The following is a 17,531-nucleotide window of genomic DNA, read 5'->3' on the forward strand; positions in this document are numbered from 1 at the left end:
ATTCCAGGATAGATTACCTGTTCACTGACTCAACGGGTCTAATAGTCACTAAGAGCAGCAAAATCTATGCGATTTCATGGTCTGATCATGCCCCAGTTGGTTGCTCCATTCAATGGCCCAGTGTGCCTGTCACTCCCTTTGTTTGGAGACTTGATGATACGCTCCTTGACGATCCGGGGTGTTTAGCTCTGATATCCGGAAGTCATTATCTGAATTCTTCCGCCTTAATGCAGACGATCGGATGAGAGACACTACCATATGGGAGGCGCATAAATGCACTATAAGAGGCCTACTAATCAGGCAGAGAGCGAGGCTTAAAAGAGCGAGAAGAGAACGCTATAATAATCTTTTATTACAAGTTGAAAAAACAGAACAATTTCACAAAAAACACCTGTGTGATGATATAGGGTTGGGGCACTTGAATTTGGCTAGAAAAAACCTGTTAAAGTTTCTACAGGAAGACTATCAAAAACAAGATCTTATCTTAAGGCAGGTTTACTTCGAACAGGGCGTCAAGCCTGGAAAGATCCTTGCTAGAGCTATAGCGAGAAAAAAACTGAAGGCCTACGTGCATCATATGATAGACAGGGAGGGAACAACTAGGGCAGATGGAGATTCTATAGCAGTAATCTTTAGGACTTACTATGAGTCCCTTTACAACTTAAAAAGCCCCACTAGAACCGAGGAGGGTGCTCCCGTACCGCGTCAGGAGGACAAAGGCATCCTCGAATACCTTGAGAGTGTTGACCTCCCTAAGCTCACAAGTGAAGAGGTGCAGTCTCTGGACACCCCGGTCACAAAAGAGGAAGTATATAAAGCCATCAAAGATCTTCCATTGGGTAAAAGCCCTGGACCTGATGGCTTTGGCCTAAAATATTACAAACTATATGCGGACATTAGTGTCCCCAAATTAACGAACATATTTAACTCCCTATCAGAAAATCCCAATCTCCCGAGCTCCATTTTGGAAGCTTATATTACAGTAATCCCTAAACCTGGGAAATCCCCTGATAAGCCCGAGAATTTTAGACCCATATCCCTATTAAATTCGGATGTGAAGATCCTTGCAAAGGTGATGGCTACTCGTCTGAATAGATACCTCCCCGGATTGGTCTCCACTGATCAAGTGGGGTTTATCCCCGCCCGAGAGGCCAGAGATAATACTCTGAAGGTTCAACAGCTGATATTCCATGCTCACATAAACAAGCTATCGCTCTCTTTGGTTACAACAGATGCGGAAAAAGCATTTGATCGAGTTAACTTGTCATTCATCCGACTAACGCTGAAGAAGTTCGATTTCGAGCTTAACTTTATAAATAGTGTCATGTCATTATACTCAGCCCCGAATGCATGGGTTAGAGTTAATGGTACCCTCTCAGAAACTTTCATGATTAAAAACGGCACGAGACAGGGGTGTCCCCTTTCGCTACTCTTGTTTGCCCTCACCATTGAGGTCCTAGCAAGTAGAATCAGAGCTAATCTAGTGGTGAGGGGATTTTCCATTGGCAATGTTGAACACAAATTGTCAATGTATGCTGATGACGTCCTCCTCACGCTTTCAGACTCTGCTACTTCTTTGGGGGCGGCCCTAACGGAGTTTAAAGCATATGGAACGGTTTCAAACTTTCTTCTTAACCCCCTGAAATCTGAAATTTTAAATATCTCGGAGTCTCCTGAAGTTTTCGCAGCCCTCACCGCTAACTGACCGATAAAAATAGCCAAACACAATATAAAATACTTAGGAATCACTATTTCGTCTAACACATCAGAGATCGTGGATCTCAATTACAAAAATATTCGCGATGAGGTCCTCAAGGACTTATCTAACTGGAAAAAGAAAACAATTTCATGGATGGGCTGAATCGGGGTAGTGAAGATGAACGTGCTACCAAGAGTCTTATATATCATGTAGACGGTTCCGGCTGTGTCGGCTTCTCATTATCTCCAGCAAATCCAAATGGCTATTGAGGCATACATTTGGAATGGGATTAGGCCTAGAGTCAGAAGGTCCACCATATATCTGCCTAGAGACAGGGGAGGTTTGTGAGTCCGCCTCTTGAGGGAATATCAAAGAGCTATCTTTCTTCAAAAGGTCGTGGAGTGGAACTGAAACTCCTGTAATAAACTTTGGATAAAAATTGACAATGAAGTCTTGAAGCGAGGAAATGTGGGGGTGTTGGCTTGGATTTCAGCAAGCAATCGCCCGGTATCTATCCTATCATATCCTATGATAGCTGAAACTCTTAAGACATGGGACAGGATACTGGAAGAGGGCACATATGTGTCGGCTCCCGCCTCGCCAAATATCCCGATACGGGAGAACCGGGATCTGGGAATGGAATTTGCACCGCATATTCAGGGGGAAACTTATACTCTTGCAGAAGCTGCTATTTCCCATAACTTACAGCAAGACAAAATCAAAACGCAAGCGGAACTGGCCGAATGGGACCAGACCATCTTTGCATCTTGGTACAGAGTCGTGCAAATGACACATTATCTTAACCAGTGTTCCCTCTAAGGCCAGTTTTGTGTGCGGCCCAGCAGTAAAACAGTTAATTTGGTGACCACACCCTGCAATTAGCAAACACTGCACAATGCAGATGGCAAGGTATGGTTCTCTTGTTAACTGTTTCACTGCTGGGCTGCACACAAAACTGTCCTTAGAGGGAACACTGATCTTAACATTCACGGGGAGCGGGGGGTATTGACTAGACATAGAACACCCTACTACTTTGTACTATGCAACAGACACCAACACATCTAATATCTCACTTATATCAGCTCCTACTGACTAGGGGGGGATCTGTTCTCCCGACATATGCCTCTATGTGGCAGACTGAACTTGGGCAGGAGATATCGACAAAAGACTGGAAAAAGATTTTCATGAGAACTAGAAAGGCCTCGATCTCTGCGAGAGTCCAGGAGATGCACTACAAACTGCTCAGTAGGTGGTACTTAACGCCCCATAGACTTCAAAGAATTTACCCACACACAAGTGGGGGGTGCTGGAGAGGCTGTGGAGAGGAGGGAACTTTCCTCCATATTTGGTGGACATGTTCACGGATAAGACCTTTCTGGGAAGGGGTGCTGGGAGAAATGAGTAAAATTCTTAAAATCATTATCCCCCCAAAGCCTACATATCTGATATACCATGAGCTAAAGTAATCGGGGAGGATAAGTACTTACTCCTTCTGCTGATGCTAAATGGAGCAAAAGGGCTCATCCCGGCGCACTGGAAAAGCCCTCAGATTCCTAGTGTTCAGGAATGGAAGGCCAAAGTTGGGGACCTGCTTAAGCTAGAACGATATCACTTTCTTAAAACTGGCAGGCTAGCCACACACGAGCAGTGTTAATTTTGACGACAAATTTCAATTTAGTCTTAGTTTTAGTCTTTTGACTAAAATGCCATTTTAGTTTTAGTCGTATTTTAGTCATCTGAATTGTTTTAGTTTTAGTCTAGTTTTAGTCGACTGAATCTCCAGTAGATTTTAGTCGATTAAATCTCTAGTATCTACTGGAGATTTAGTCGACTAAAATCTACTGGAGATACAGAAGTGCAACTTTAAAATATAAAAAAAACAAAACTGTAAACTGTATTGGCTGTATTGCACATATTACCCAATATAAAATCTTTAACAGTTCTCTGTTAATAATTAAAACAAGTATCAAGTAACTCAACATAACAAAAAGTTTCTGCAGCTAGCACAGGCACAGCATAACTTAAATCCATACTCATGGGTTATGCTTATTTCTATAGGAAGAATCAATTTATTGTTCACAGATTCGAAACATTTTCGGCAACAAAATTATCACTGCTCTAGAACTTTGAAACAAATTATATAGTCCTGGAGTAAAGGTTTATTAACCTGATTTGATTTATGGTATTAAGGTTTGAACATGCAATACAGATTTAACAGATTTAACTGTTGTGGTATATAACGTCTTTATTTATCTTAAAATTTAATAAAATTAAGTTTAGTAAATTTTACAAAAGAGCAGTAATTGGATAGGGATTGATTAACACCTTGCATAAAATGTTTTTGTCAGCAAATTTTGATTTAGTTTTAGTCATAGTCTTTTGACTAAAATGTCATTTTGATTTAGTTTTAGTCATAGTCTTTTGACTAAAATGTCATTTTGATTTAGTTTTAGTCATAGTCTTTTGACTAAAATGTCATTTTAGTTTTAGTCGTATTTTAGTCATCAGAATTTCTTTAGTTTTATAGTCATTTTAGTCTAGTTTTAGTCGACGAAATTAACACTGCACACGAGATGATGACATTAACATGGGAGGGTAAAGGGCTTTAATTCTTCATTTCCTGTCACAACCCCTTTTTGACCTGTTTCTTCCCCCTCTCCTACTTCCCCCTCCCCCCCCCTTTTTTTTTCTACTCCCCTCCCCCTCGTAGCAGTTGCCTCACACCTTTTTCCCCTTTCTCCTCTACTTCTTTTCCTTTGATTCTTTAACTCTGCACCCATTAGGGTGGTAACATTAGGCATTATGATAACTTCAGCTGTATGATGTAAGCATGCTGAGTACCAACATCAATGTTTCTGTTTAATCACCTGATGTTAAACTTAGAAGAATATGTTTAGATTGTTTATATTGACTCACTATCACTACAAGCAATTCAACTCGGTAAAACAAGCTCTAGAACAATGGACTATGAATAAGTTATAATTCGACGAAAGGATGAATAGTTTTTTAATTGCTATATATATTTATTTATACTTATATAATAACAGAAGTGTAAACTTTTTCAGGAATATAACTAAGATTGCCACCTTTCATGGAAGAAAATACCGGCCATGCTAATTAACATAAATTTAATAACATAAACAGCATAACTCAAAAGCTAAAGTTGATAGGACTGATTGTAAATGCTGATTTGTTTATAACTAGTATTCATCACACTCAGAAGCAGTTTCACTTTGACAGGGGCTTTCTTTCAATATTTATTCTTTATTTTCTACATTGACATGAACCTTAAAAATACCGGCCATGTCGGTAAAATACCGGCTGGGTGGCAACCCTAAATATAACAGGATGTTTTAACTTGTGTTTCAATCTGTTTCTACTGTAATGCCTACTATAATGCAATTTTTGTCATTAATAAAGCTATTCAAAAAAAAAAAAAAAAAAAAGGCTAGGGGAGCAAATGGTTATTTGGAAATTGATCTTTTATCCAGTGAAATACTACAAGGACAAAATATTGTGGGAGGGTCCCATAAAAGTATTTATGAAATATGACATGAAAGTTTATAGGGATAAAAATATATATATATATATTTTAAAGGGGTCCCATGAAAGTCTATGCTCAAACCATTTCTTGTAGAGGGGTTTCTTAAAAGTCCATTGGGACACACCATTTCTTATAGAGGGGTTCTATGAAAGTCTATGGGTCAAATAAATTGTATAGAAGTTCCATGGAATTCTAGGGGGACAGACCATTTTTTTTGTAGTGGGGTTCTATAAAAGTCTAGAGGACAAACCATTTTGTAGAGGGGTTCCATGAAAATCTATGGAGACAAATCATTTCTGGCAGAGGTAGGGTTACCACCTCAGCCATGTTTTCCTGGACACTTATAAGTTACACATGCTGCAGGGTGTGCAGGGAGGAACGTGTATTGTGTTTTTGGACAGCACTATTCATATTCCACCCTGCAGCATGTGTAACTTATAAGTGTTCTGTATTTTAAGGGACGGGTGGCAACCCTAGAGAGGTCCCATGAAAGACTATGGGGACAAACCATTTCTTGTAGAGGAGTTTCATGAAAGTTTATGCGGACTAATACATTTTGTATATGGATCCCATTAAAGGGACAGTCATGTCAAAATTAAATTTTCATGATTCATATAGGGCATACAATTGTAAACAACTTTCCAGTTTACTTTTGTCATCAAATGTGCTTAGTTCTCTTGGTGTTCTTTGTTGAAAGCTAAACCTAGGTAGGCTCATATGCTAATTTATAAGCCCTTGAAGACCACCTATTATCTCAGTGCATTTTGTCAGCTAGACAGCACTAGTTCATGTGTGCCCTATAGATAACATTGTGCTCACTCATGTGGAATTATTTATGAGTCAGCACTGATTGGCTAAAATGCAAGTCTGTCAAAAGAACTGAGATAAAGAGGCAGTCTGCAGAAGCTTAAAGGGACAGTCAACACCAGAATTTTTGTTGTTTTAAAAGATAGATAATCCCTTAATTTCCAATTCCCTAGTTTTGCATAACCAACACAGTTATAATTATACATGTTTTACCTCTTTAATTACCTTGTATCTAAGCCTCAGCAGACTGGCCCCTTATTTCAGTTCTTTTGACAGACTTGCATTTTAGCCAATCAGAACTGTCTCCATGGTAAATTCACATGCATGAGCTCAATGTTATCTATATGAAACATGTGAACCTCTAGTGGTGAAAAACTATCAAAATGTATTTAGATTAGAGGCGGCCTTCAAGGTCTAAGAAATTAGCATATGAACCTACTAGGTTTAGATTTCAACTAAGAATATCAAGAAAACAAAGCAAAATTGGTGATAAAAGTAAATTGGAAAGTTGTTTAAAATTACATGTCCTATTTGAAACATAAAAGCTTTTTTGGACTTGACTGTCCCTTTAAACACAAGGTAATCACAGAGGTAAGATGTATATTAATATAACCGTGTTGGCAGGGGTAAAGTCCAGTGGGAACGCATGGGAACGGAGTTCCTGCACTATTTTTGCAGGAGGAACTAAGTTCCCCCTGGAAAGAGAACATAAAGCTTCAGTAAACACTGCTGTTGTTAGTGGGAGGAGCTGGAGCACAGTCTGGTTAGAGGGATAGTGAGATTTTTTAGTAATGGGCAGTAACACTTCCTACAAAACACTAAATGCAAGCCGGTCAGTGGCCCTGCTGTGTGATCACCCTGCAATGTGTGTTACACATGGTGCTTACATTTCTGTGTGGTTTGCTCTGGGGTTATTTAGCTCCCCTCAGCAGAAATAGGACTATTGCACCTTAAGTGATAGAGGAGGAGTCTCAGGCCCCAAGGCAACCATTCAACCCTTCATTGGTTTTCATTTGCTTTTGTTAAGCAAAGTGTATAGATTATATACATATAAATACAGTGTGTGTTTGTGTGTATTTGTAAGTGTGTGTGTGTATAAAAAATATTAATTGTGAGGGGGGTGGAGGTCTTGGTGAGTTTCCACACTTTTGTTTGTAGGACTTGACCCCTGCATGTTGGTTATGCAAAACTGGGGAATGGGTAATAAAGGGATTGTCTATCTTTTTGAGCAATCAACATTCTCTTTATTAAGTTAAAGGGACACTGAACTCAAATTTTTCTTTAGTGATGCAGATAGAGCATGCAATTTTAAGCAACTTTCTAATTTACTCCTATTATCAATTTTTCTTCATTCTCTTTCTATCTTTATTTGAAAAAGAAGGCATCTAAGCTATTTGTTTGGTTCAGAACCCTGGAAAACACTTGTTCATTGGTGGATGAATTTATCCACCAATCAGCAAGAACAACCCAGGTTGTTCAACAAAAATGGGCCGACATCTAACCTTACATTCTTGCATTTGAAATAAATATACCAAGAGAATGAAGAAAATATGATAATAGGAGTAAATTAGAAAGTTGCTTAAAATTTCATGCTCTATCTGAATCACAAAAGAAAAAATTTGGGTTCAGTGCCCCTTTATTAAGGATTAATAATGTATTGTATTTCTAGACTACAGGGACAAAGTATTTGTTGCAGAAGAGTCCCATGGTAGACTTTAGACCCCTTGCCTGCAGCCCAGCATAGTATCTCTCTGTGTTTACAAAGCCAGGAGCCAAACTGCATAAAGTTTTATACTTTCTAATTAATCTTTACCTATTTGCAAATGTCATATGCAGAACGATCTTATCTCTTAACTGGTATCTTAATCACACAGTGAGTCATCTTACCTTTCAAGGAATGGAAAAAGGGCAAGTTTTTGACGGCATTTATATGTAATATGGCAGGATCCCCTGACTGCATTTTATCAGGACAGGCTCAGACAGGGTTGGGTGTGTAATGTAGGGGTAAGGGCCTGATTGCACATTATCAGGGCAGGATCAGACAGTGATGACTGTGTAATGTAGCAGAACCCTTTGATTGTACATTTAAAGGTCAAAATTTAAATTTGCAATATACTACTGTTTTTCAATGGCATATGCACATATCCTGTGAGGGGCGTGCACCAGTATTCAAACACCACACCTTTCAGAGAGTAAGAAGAGGCTTGTATGACACAAATTAAGTCTTCACGTGCACAGAACACACCACCACCAACTCTCTGAGCTTCAATACGGGTGCACGGGCCTGCATAGCATATGTGCATATGCCACTTAAAAACGGTAGTAACTTTTACTAGAAGCATTTTTGCTAATGGAAGTATATTGCAAAAATAGTTAGATTTAAAATTGCATTTTTCAATTTTGACCTTTGTATTTTTTTTTAAGGAATATTAAACAGTGCTACTTTGGTAAAAACAAATATGTTAAATCAAAGTAAAAATAAAAAGAAACAGATTGTGTAAAAAACAAAACATACAAAAAACAGCAAACAACTTACTTGTTTTATTGCATAATGGGCACTTAGACATGCTCAATGTAGCCTCTGCCCTCACTGTGATATGGGAGCTGACATGTTTGAAACTTAGGTTACATTCTGACTGATCTGAGCATGAGCAATTCTGACTTAGTCTTTGTGTCTAGTCTATTCACTTTATAGTAAACCATCTCATGATATTCTAGAAGATTTATTAAATCAGGCTAAGATAAACCTTCCTGCTGAGGCCACATCCTCCTTGTAGGGCTGTGACAGGAATTAATGGACACTGCACAAAATTAAATAGATGAATAATACATATTGTGATGGTTTCTATTAAAGGGACAGTCTACACCAGTGATTTCCAAATTGTGTGTCGTGACACATTAGTGTGTCGGCAGCAGTGTGTAGGTGTGTCCCTGCTTCAACACCAATTTTTTTTTTACATTTTTTTTTGGTTTCCGACTTTCCGCCTGCTTGCTACGCATATCACATGGTTGACTCGTGATTGATACCTAGTGGGTCACAGATCATCTTAACCTATTGGCACAGCTCAATGGGAACTGAAACTATTCCCATTGGCGGCTTTGACGGCACATTGGCTCCTGACTGCATGTGTAGTCTCCTCAATCGGCTCGTGACTGCATGTGTAGTCAGTGAGTGGGATAGCAGTGTGTTTGCAGTATGGGCAGTAATCAGTGCAACTTGCAGAGCTCTGAGGGCGGCAGCTTAAACGCTGAGCTGAAGTCAGAAGTCAAATTAGTTTTTTTTTTCTGCAGCTAGCTCCCAGTAGTGCATTGCTACTCTTGCTCTTGATAAATGGATGGGAAGTGGAAGCTTGAAAATGCTTGCTGATGAAATGCGAGTGTCTTTATCTAATATTCCACTAAATATTCAGAAATTGTTTTCATCCCATCAACCTCATACATCCCATTAAAATAGTAAGTAGCTATTGGTGGTATTACATTTTTTTTTTAATTCTTGCACATACATACAGTTGCTTCTAAATACATTTCGTTATTATATATAATTTATGTATGTGTCTGTATCTCTTAAAACAAGTTAGTTTAACCTCCTGTTTGCTAGTACATCTGAATTACTGTGTAGCAAAATTATGTAGGTTTAAAAAGTGTGTCATCAACAAGAAAAGTTTGGAAATCTCTGGTCTACACCTTAGTTATCTTTACCCCTTAACGACCACCACCGTACCCTATACGACGCTGCCGTCCTGGGCTTCTCTCTGCCTTGATCTCGCTAAAAATAGAGAGATTGTGCTATTTCTGCATGCCCCACGAGTGGGCCACTTCTGAAATAGAGTTGCAGAGTTACCGATGCAGAGAGGAGCGGGTGAGACCGCTACGCCACGCTACAGGCAAGGGAAAAAAAAGCTGTGTCAGTGAGGGGGAAGGAGGGGCAATGAAGGGGATCCTATGTGGAATCTGTTGAGGGAAAGAGATCTGGGAGGGGTATGGTAATGAGGGGGCAGCTACACTACAGAACAGAAAAATTGGCGAAATAAATAAAAATTAGGTCAAACTAGGTACTGGCAGACAGCTGCCAGTACCTTAGATGGTGGCTAATAGGTAGAGGGGGAGGGTTAGAGAGCTGTTTGGGGGGATCCTACACTGCAGAAAATATATTTAAATTTTTTTTTTTTATATATATACAGGTGGCCCTCGTTTTACAACGGTTCAATTTACACCGTTTCAGAATAACAACCTTTTTTTCCAGTCATGACTGCTATTGAGAAGCAGTGCATTTATTAAAATAGCCAATAGGTGGAGCTGTCTGCTTGTGTTGCAGCAAAGCCAAGCAAGCTGAAAAGATCAGTTTAACCAGACCTGAGCTATCGAGCAGATTTCAAAGGAACAAGATCTTCCTGTCTATAAAACAGTCCAGATTGGAATGCATAGAAAGAACTGTTTGCAGAAAAATGCAAGTGAAGTCTGTGTTATGTGATTATTTTATTTGGTTTATAATGCCGTTTAGTAAATGTTTTTGTTCATTTAACTTAGTTTAATTATATATTCTGTGTTGTATGATTCTTTTATTAGGTTTACGATGCTGTTTAGCATTTAAAGTCTTCATTTCAAAGCTTTAAAAATAAATGTATTAGGTGTTACTTATGCCAATTTTGAGAGGGGCCTGGAACCTATCTTCCTCACTTCCCATTGACTTACATTATAAACTGGGTTTCAATTTACAACGGTTTCGATTTACAACTATTCCTTCTGGAACCTAACCCCGGCGTAAACTGAGGGCTACCTGTATACAGTATATATAAAATAAAATCCTTTTTTTTTAGTACTGGCAGACAGGGGTGACTATTGTGGGGTGGGGAGGGAAGAGGGGGTCAGGGAGGGATCAGGGGGTGGGATGTGTCAGGTGGGAGGCAATACATTTATTTGGGCCACGGTAGTTTCTAACCGATACTCTGTCACAAAGAACAAATTCTGAAACGCTAGAAGTGTTCAACTCTTGTTTGGAATGTTCTGGTCTAACTTTATCCAGTGGAGTTCTCAGGCGTCTTCCAAACATTAACATTGCAGGTGATAGCCCAGTAGTGGCATGGGGTGTGTTTCGATAGTTAAACAAATAGTTAGAAAGGGAGTTTGGATTAAATTTTGATTTGTGAGAGACAGCGTTTTAAAGTTTGTACAAATCTTTCAGCCTGTCCATTAGAGGCTGGAAAATATGGAGCTGTCTTACAGTGTTTGATGTTATTTGTATCTAGAAATGTTTCAAATTCATGTGATATGAACTGTGGACCATTGTCTGAGACTAAAGTTTGTGGCAGTCCAAATCTTGCAAACATACTGGAAAGAACGACAATGGTTTGTTGTGTTGTAGTACTTGACATTTGAACTTCTTCTGGCCACTTGGAATGAGCATCCACAGCCACCAAATACATTCGTCCATCCACTGGCCCTGCAAAATCAACATGGATTCTTGTCCAAGGTTCATTTAGCCATGGACAAGTTTTTGAGGTGTCCCTGCTGGGATTCCGCTGTGTCTGTGCACATGCATTGCAAGCAGCTACATAAGAAGCAATATCTGTATCCAATTTAGGCCACCACATGCTCTTTGCTTCATTTTTACTACACCCTGATGTGAGCTGTGTAGTAACTTTAATGCTAATGTTTGCAGTAAGTTCCGAATTATCACTCGTGACCCCCATAACAGACAGCCTGTAATAATCTTGAACAAATTTGATCAGTAGTATCAGTCAGTGATATTCCTTATGACAATATACAAGTAAACTTAGTAAGGCATATGAATTCTTAGTAAGGCGATTTTCCTTTAAAGTTTAAATATAGTTTTGTGTCACACGAACAACCCTGCTAATATAAATATTATCTTGGTTGTCACTGTGACTTCATATGGCCTTCCTATTATCAGCTGTAGTCAGGTTTATGGCTAAATACAGGGAGATAATTGTAGGCAAGGAAACAGTAATAATTCGTACCTTGTCCGCTCTAATATTTAGGAAGATAACAGTTCATACCTTGTCCCTTGAAGTTAATAAGGGTTTTACCGGGGATATTGCTGAGGGAAAATCCTCCTTGTCAGAGCTTGAATCAGATCACCCGGTGTCAGCTTGACACACACGCTGAGACTGGCGGCGGCGGTAGCTGATGACGTCACTATGGCTCCGCTAGCTGAGGCGGTATCGCTGAGAAAGTAGTTCAACGGAACTTACAGCACAGAGCTGGATTTCAGAATGTATGAATCAAGTAAGTCTGTAGTACAGGAATGAATCCTAGGTAAGGCTAGTCAATTGTTGCTGAAGGAACAACTTCAATAATCCAGCAACAGGTAAAGGCAGGCTGTGAGTTTTATAGGGAGTAGGAGGAGGATCCTTAAAGAGACAGTGCAAAGCAAGTAAGTTCCTTACACAGCCCCCCCCCCCCAAGGAAACCACAGCGAGGTTTCAAGGACGCGGTCGGTCGGGGTGCCTCTGATGGAACTGTGACACCAATCTGGGAGCAGAAAGATTAGAGACAGGTTCCCACGAATCCTCCTCTGGACCATAACCCAACCAACGAACCAGGTAGAACAACTGGCCGCGGACAAGTCGGGAGTCGATTATACTGTGCACTTGGAATTCTTGCTGATCAGGTGAAGCAGAGGAGAGTGGAAGATGAGTAAGAGGAGGCACATCCGAATTACATGGCTTGACCAGAGATATATGGAACGTAGGATGCACCTTCATGGTAGGTGGTAAATCCAGAGTGACAGTGAGTGGGTTCGAAATACTGGAGATGACAAATGGCCCAATATAAGTCCGTCCCAATTTCTCACAAGGGTAACGCAAATTCAAATTCTTAGTGGACAACCATACCCGTTGACCAACCGAATAACAAGGTCCCGTCCTATGCCGTAGATTGTAGTACTTGCTTTGAGTGGCTTGAGCATCCAGGATGTGAGCTCTTACAGAAGAAAAAATTCGAGAGATGTCATTCATGGTATCGTTCACGAGAGGACATGGTGTATCCACTTTAGGTAGAAGATCAGATCGTGGATGCAATCCATAATTAATAAAAAAAGGAGTAAAACCTGTGGAGGAGTTAACATGGTTATTGTGAGCGAACTCTGCTAGATGAAGATACGTTGCCCATGAATGTTGCTCTTGAGAGCAAAAACAGCGTAAGTACTGTTCAATGCTTTGGTTCACCCTCTCTGTTTGTCCGTTGGACTGTGGGTGAAATGAAGTCGTCAAGCACTGTTCAATGTGAAGGGATTTACAGAGGTTTCTCCAAAATCTGGAAGTGAACTGTGTTCCACGATCACTTATAACAGTCTTGGGAATACCATGCAACCGTATAATTTCTCTTATGAACAAGTCAGAAGTTAGTTTAGAGTTGGGTAAGGCAGTAGTGGGAATAAAATGAGCCATTTTGGAAAATAGGTCTGTTACAACAAAAATAGTGTTAAATCCATTGGATCTAGGAAGGTCAACAATGAAATCCATGGAGATTTTCTCCCATGGTCTGTTAGGTACTGGAACAGGTTGTAAGAATCCGAAAGGTCGTTGTTTAGCGTGTTTAGAGGTAGCACAGGTAACACAGTTAGACACGTAAGACTGTACAGATTTCCTGAGACCAGGCCACCAGTAGTATCGAAGGAGTAGTTCGGTAGTCTTTTCTGTACCCATATGTCCAGCTAGTGGTGAATCATGGACCTGTTTTAGAACAACTTGGCGATGTTCAGGGGGAATATATAATTTGTCTTCTTTGTAGTATAATCCATCTGGTTGTAAGGTAAGATCCTCCAATGGTTTCTCAGTATTAGCGAGTTGATCTGCTTTGATTTGAGTAGTGAGTAACCCGATGAAACAATCTCGAGGGATGACCGTGGAAGGAGAGTTTTCTGGAGTATTTCTAGTAGGCATTCGGGACAATGCATCCGCTTTACCATTCTTTTCTCCAGGCCTGTAGGAGATGTTGTAGCGGAATCTTGAGAAGTATAGACTCCAACGCAATTGCCTGGATGAAAGAGTCCTGTTTGTTTGTAGGTACTGTAAATTCTTGTGGTCAGTTAGTATTATTATGGGATGTACAGCTCCTTCCAGGAGATGACGCCAGTGGTCAAACGAACTTTTAATCGCCAGCAGCTCCTTTTCTCCCACAGGATAATTCATCTCTGCCGGTTGTAGAACCCTGGAGAAGTAAGCCACTGGATGAAGGGGTTCCTTACATGAAGGTCTTTGGGAGAGGATAGCACCTATGGCATAATCCGAAGCATCAACTTCCAGGACAAACTGATGCTGCATATCTGGAAATCTGAGTATGGGTTCAGATGAAAACTTCTTTTTAAGGAAATCAAATGCCTCTTGAGCTTGTGGAGTCCAGTAAAATGTATCATGCAGTTTAGTAAGATCAGTGAGAGGTTTGCTGATGTTAGCGAAACCTGGGACAAACTTCCTATAAAAGTTGGAAAACCCCAGGAAGCGCTGTACATCTTTCTTAGAGGTGGGGGTAGGCCAGTCAAGTATTGCTTGAACCTTTTTAGTATCCATTGATATACCTTGTTCAGAAATGTGGTACCCTAAAAAGGTGATGTTTTTTGTTTCAAAGGTACACTTTTCAGGTTTTGCATACAATTTGTTCTGTCTTAGCCTGAGTAAAACTTCCTTGACATGAAGTCTGTGTTGGAAGAGATCAGAGGAGTAAATTAGAATGTCATCAAGATAGACTATGACGTAAACATCCAGTATGTCCCTGAAAATGTCATTAATGAAACATTGGAATGTAGCTGGGGCATTGCATAAACCGAATGGCATTACAGTGTATTCATAAAGACCATATCTAGTCCTGAATGCTGTAAGCCATTCGTCCCCAGGTCTTATTCTGATTAAGTTGTAGGCTCCTCTGAGATCCAACTTAGTGAAAAACGAGGATCCTCGTAATCTTTCTATTAATTCTGGGATCAATGGGAAGGGGTATCTGTTTTTTCTAGTACGTTTGTTCAACTCTCTGTAATCTATTATAGGTCTAAGGGTACCATCCTTATTGGTAACGAAAAACATACCAGCACCCGCAGGGGATGTACTAGGTCTTATGAACCCCTTTCTGAGGTTCTCATCAATATAGACCTTTAAATGTTCTAATTCTGGTTTAGAGAGTGGGTAGAGATGGCCAAAAGGTATAGATACCCCTGGTAGCAGATATATGGGGCAATCATAGGCCCTGTGGGGTGGAAGAGATTCTGCTTCAGTTTTATCAAACACATCTCTAAATTCATGGTATTCTAAGGGTATGTTGTTGTCAGTGTTAGTTACAGAGAGGAGAATAGATTCATTGGATGAATGTTTTACCCCTGGATGGTCAGGGAATGAAATAGTTAAATGTGCCTAATCAATAAGAGGTCTGTGTGAACTTAACCATTTTATACCCAGAATTACACTGAACATAGGAGAAGAGATAACATCCAAGGAAATAAGATCTAAATTGTGATTGGTTGAATGAAGGTGTAGGGGTATAGTCTGATGTGTGAGAGGACCACTAGATAAAATACTACCATCAATGACTTTTACTGAGACAGGAGTTTGCTTTTCAATCACAGGTATTTTATTAAGTTTCACAAACGTCATGTCAATGAAGTTTCCACATGATCCGGTGTCAATTAGCGCCTTCGTCTGGATCTTGCAGGCATCCCACTGTAAATAGATAGGAATAGTGAGATAAGACGTAGAAACTAACTTAGAGAAAAAGTTAAGTTGAAGTTCTGGTTTCTTACCGAACTTTTGTTTTGCAAGTTGGGGGCAATCTTTCACCTCATGTTTTGGTGATGCACAATACAAACAGAGGTTTAGATTCTTCCTTCTGGTCTTTTCCTGCATAGATAAAGGGCCTTTAATACAACCGATCTCCATGGGCTGTGGTAGGTCCTTTGGAGCAGTAGCAGGTGACATAGGTAATCTCTTGGTACCACCCATTCTCTCGCAACGTCTCTCTCTGAGACGCCTATCTATAGAGATAGAAACTGTATAAAATTCCTCCAGGGTTTCAGGTACCCCTATACGTGATATCTCATCCTTGAGCTCTTCACTTAAACCCAAACAAAATTGATTTTTCAGTGATATTTCGTTCCACATAGCATCTCTAGCAAAAATTTTGAATTGAGTGATGTATGTTTCAACTGGGTTTTTATTTTGTTTTAAAGCACGCAAATTATTTTCTGATGATATCTGTTTGTAGGGATCGTCATATAGTGTAGACATTTCAGAGAAAAAAGCTTCCAATGATCCCAGAATAGGGTCCTCTTTCTCAAAGAAAGCATCCGCCCATGCCCTGGGCTCACCCCTAAGGTAAGAGATTACCGTTAGCACTCTGGTTCTCTCTGTAGCATATGTCTTAGGTTTCAGCTGAAACATTAGCAGACAGGAATTCCTGAATTCTCTGAATTGTGCTCTGTTACCAGAGAACCTTTCAGGAGTAGATACAGCAGGTTCAGGTGTGTGCTCAGAATTAGTAGGTTTGGCTGCTAAGGTTTCTCTGAGACAGGCTTTTAGGGCCTGATTCTCAATTTGTAATTCTCGGAAAGAATTGGCTAAGAGATCAACCCTGTCAGACAGGCTTTTTAAATGATCTGCCATAGTGTTAGGTTCCATCTTTAGGTAATTGAAAAAGTATCTGGGACTAGGAAAAGCTGTGCAGATCCTTTTTATGGCTGGATTATTATGTAATAATCTTGAACAATTTTGATCAGTAGTATCAGTCAGTGATATTCCTTATGACAATATACAAGTAAACTTAGTAAGGCATATGAATTCTTAGTAAGGCGATTTTCCTTTAAAGTTTAAATATAGTTTTGTGTCACACGAACAACCCTGCTAATATAAATATTATCTTGGTTGTCACTGTGACTTGATATGGCCTTCCTATTATCAGCTGTAGTCAGGTTTATGGCTAAATACAGGGAGATAATTGTAGGCAAGGAAACAGTAATAATTCGTACCTTGTCCGCTCTAATATTTAGGAAGATAACAGTTCATACCTTGTCCCTTGAAGTTAATAAGGGTTTTACCGGGGATATTGCTGAGGGAAAATCCTCCTTGTCAGAGCTTGAATCAGATCACCCGGTGTCAGCTTGGCACACACGCTGAGACTGGCGGCGGCGGTAGCTGATGACGTCACTATGGCTCCGCTAGCTGAGGCGGTATCGCTGAGAAAGTAGTTCAACGGAACTTACAGCACAGAGCTGGATTTCAGAATGTATGAATCAAGTAAGTCTGTAGTACAGGAATGAATCCTAGGTAAGGCTAGTCAATTGTTGCTGAAGGAACAACTTCAATAATCCAGCAACAGGTAAAGGCAGGCTGTGAGTTTTATAGGGAGTAGGAGGAGGATCCTTAAAGAGACAGTGCAAAGCAAGTAAGTTCCTTACACAGCCTGAGTCATGCACAATTTCCTTCTTCCTTGTAAAATATGGCTGAAGGTCAGAGCGAACTACTTTAGGCCACCCAT

Source organism: Bombina bombina, chromosome 7, assembly GCF_027579735.1.
Source record: "Bombina bombina isolate aBomBom1 chromosome 7, aBomBom1.pri, whole genome shotgun sequence".
In the NCBI taxonomy this organism is placed as follows: Eukaryota; Metazoa; Chordata; class Amphibia; order Anura; family Bombinatoridae; genus Bombina; species Bombina bombina.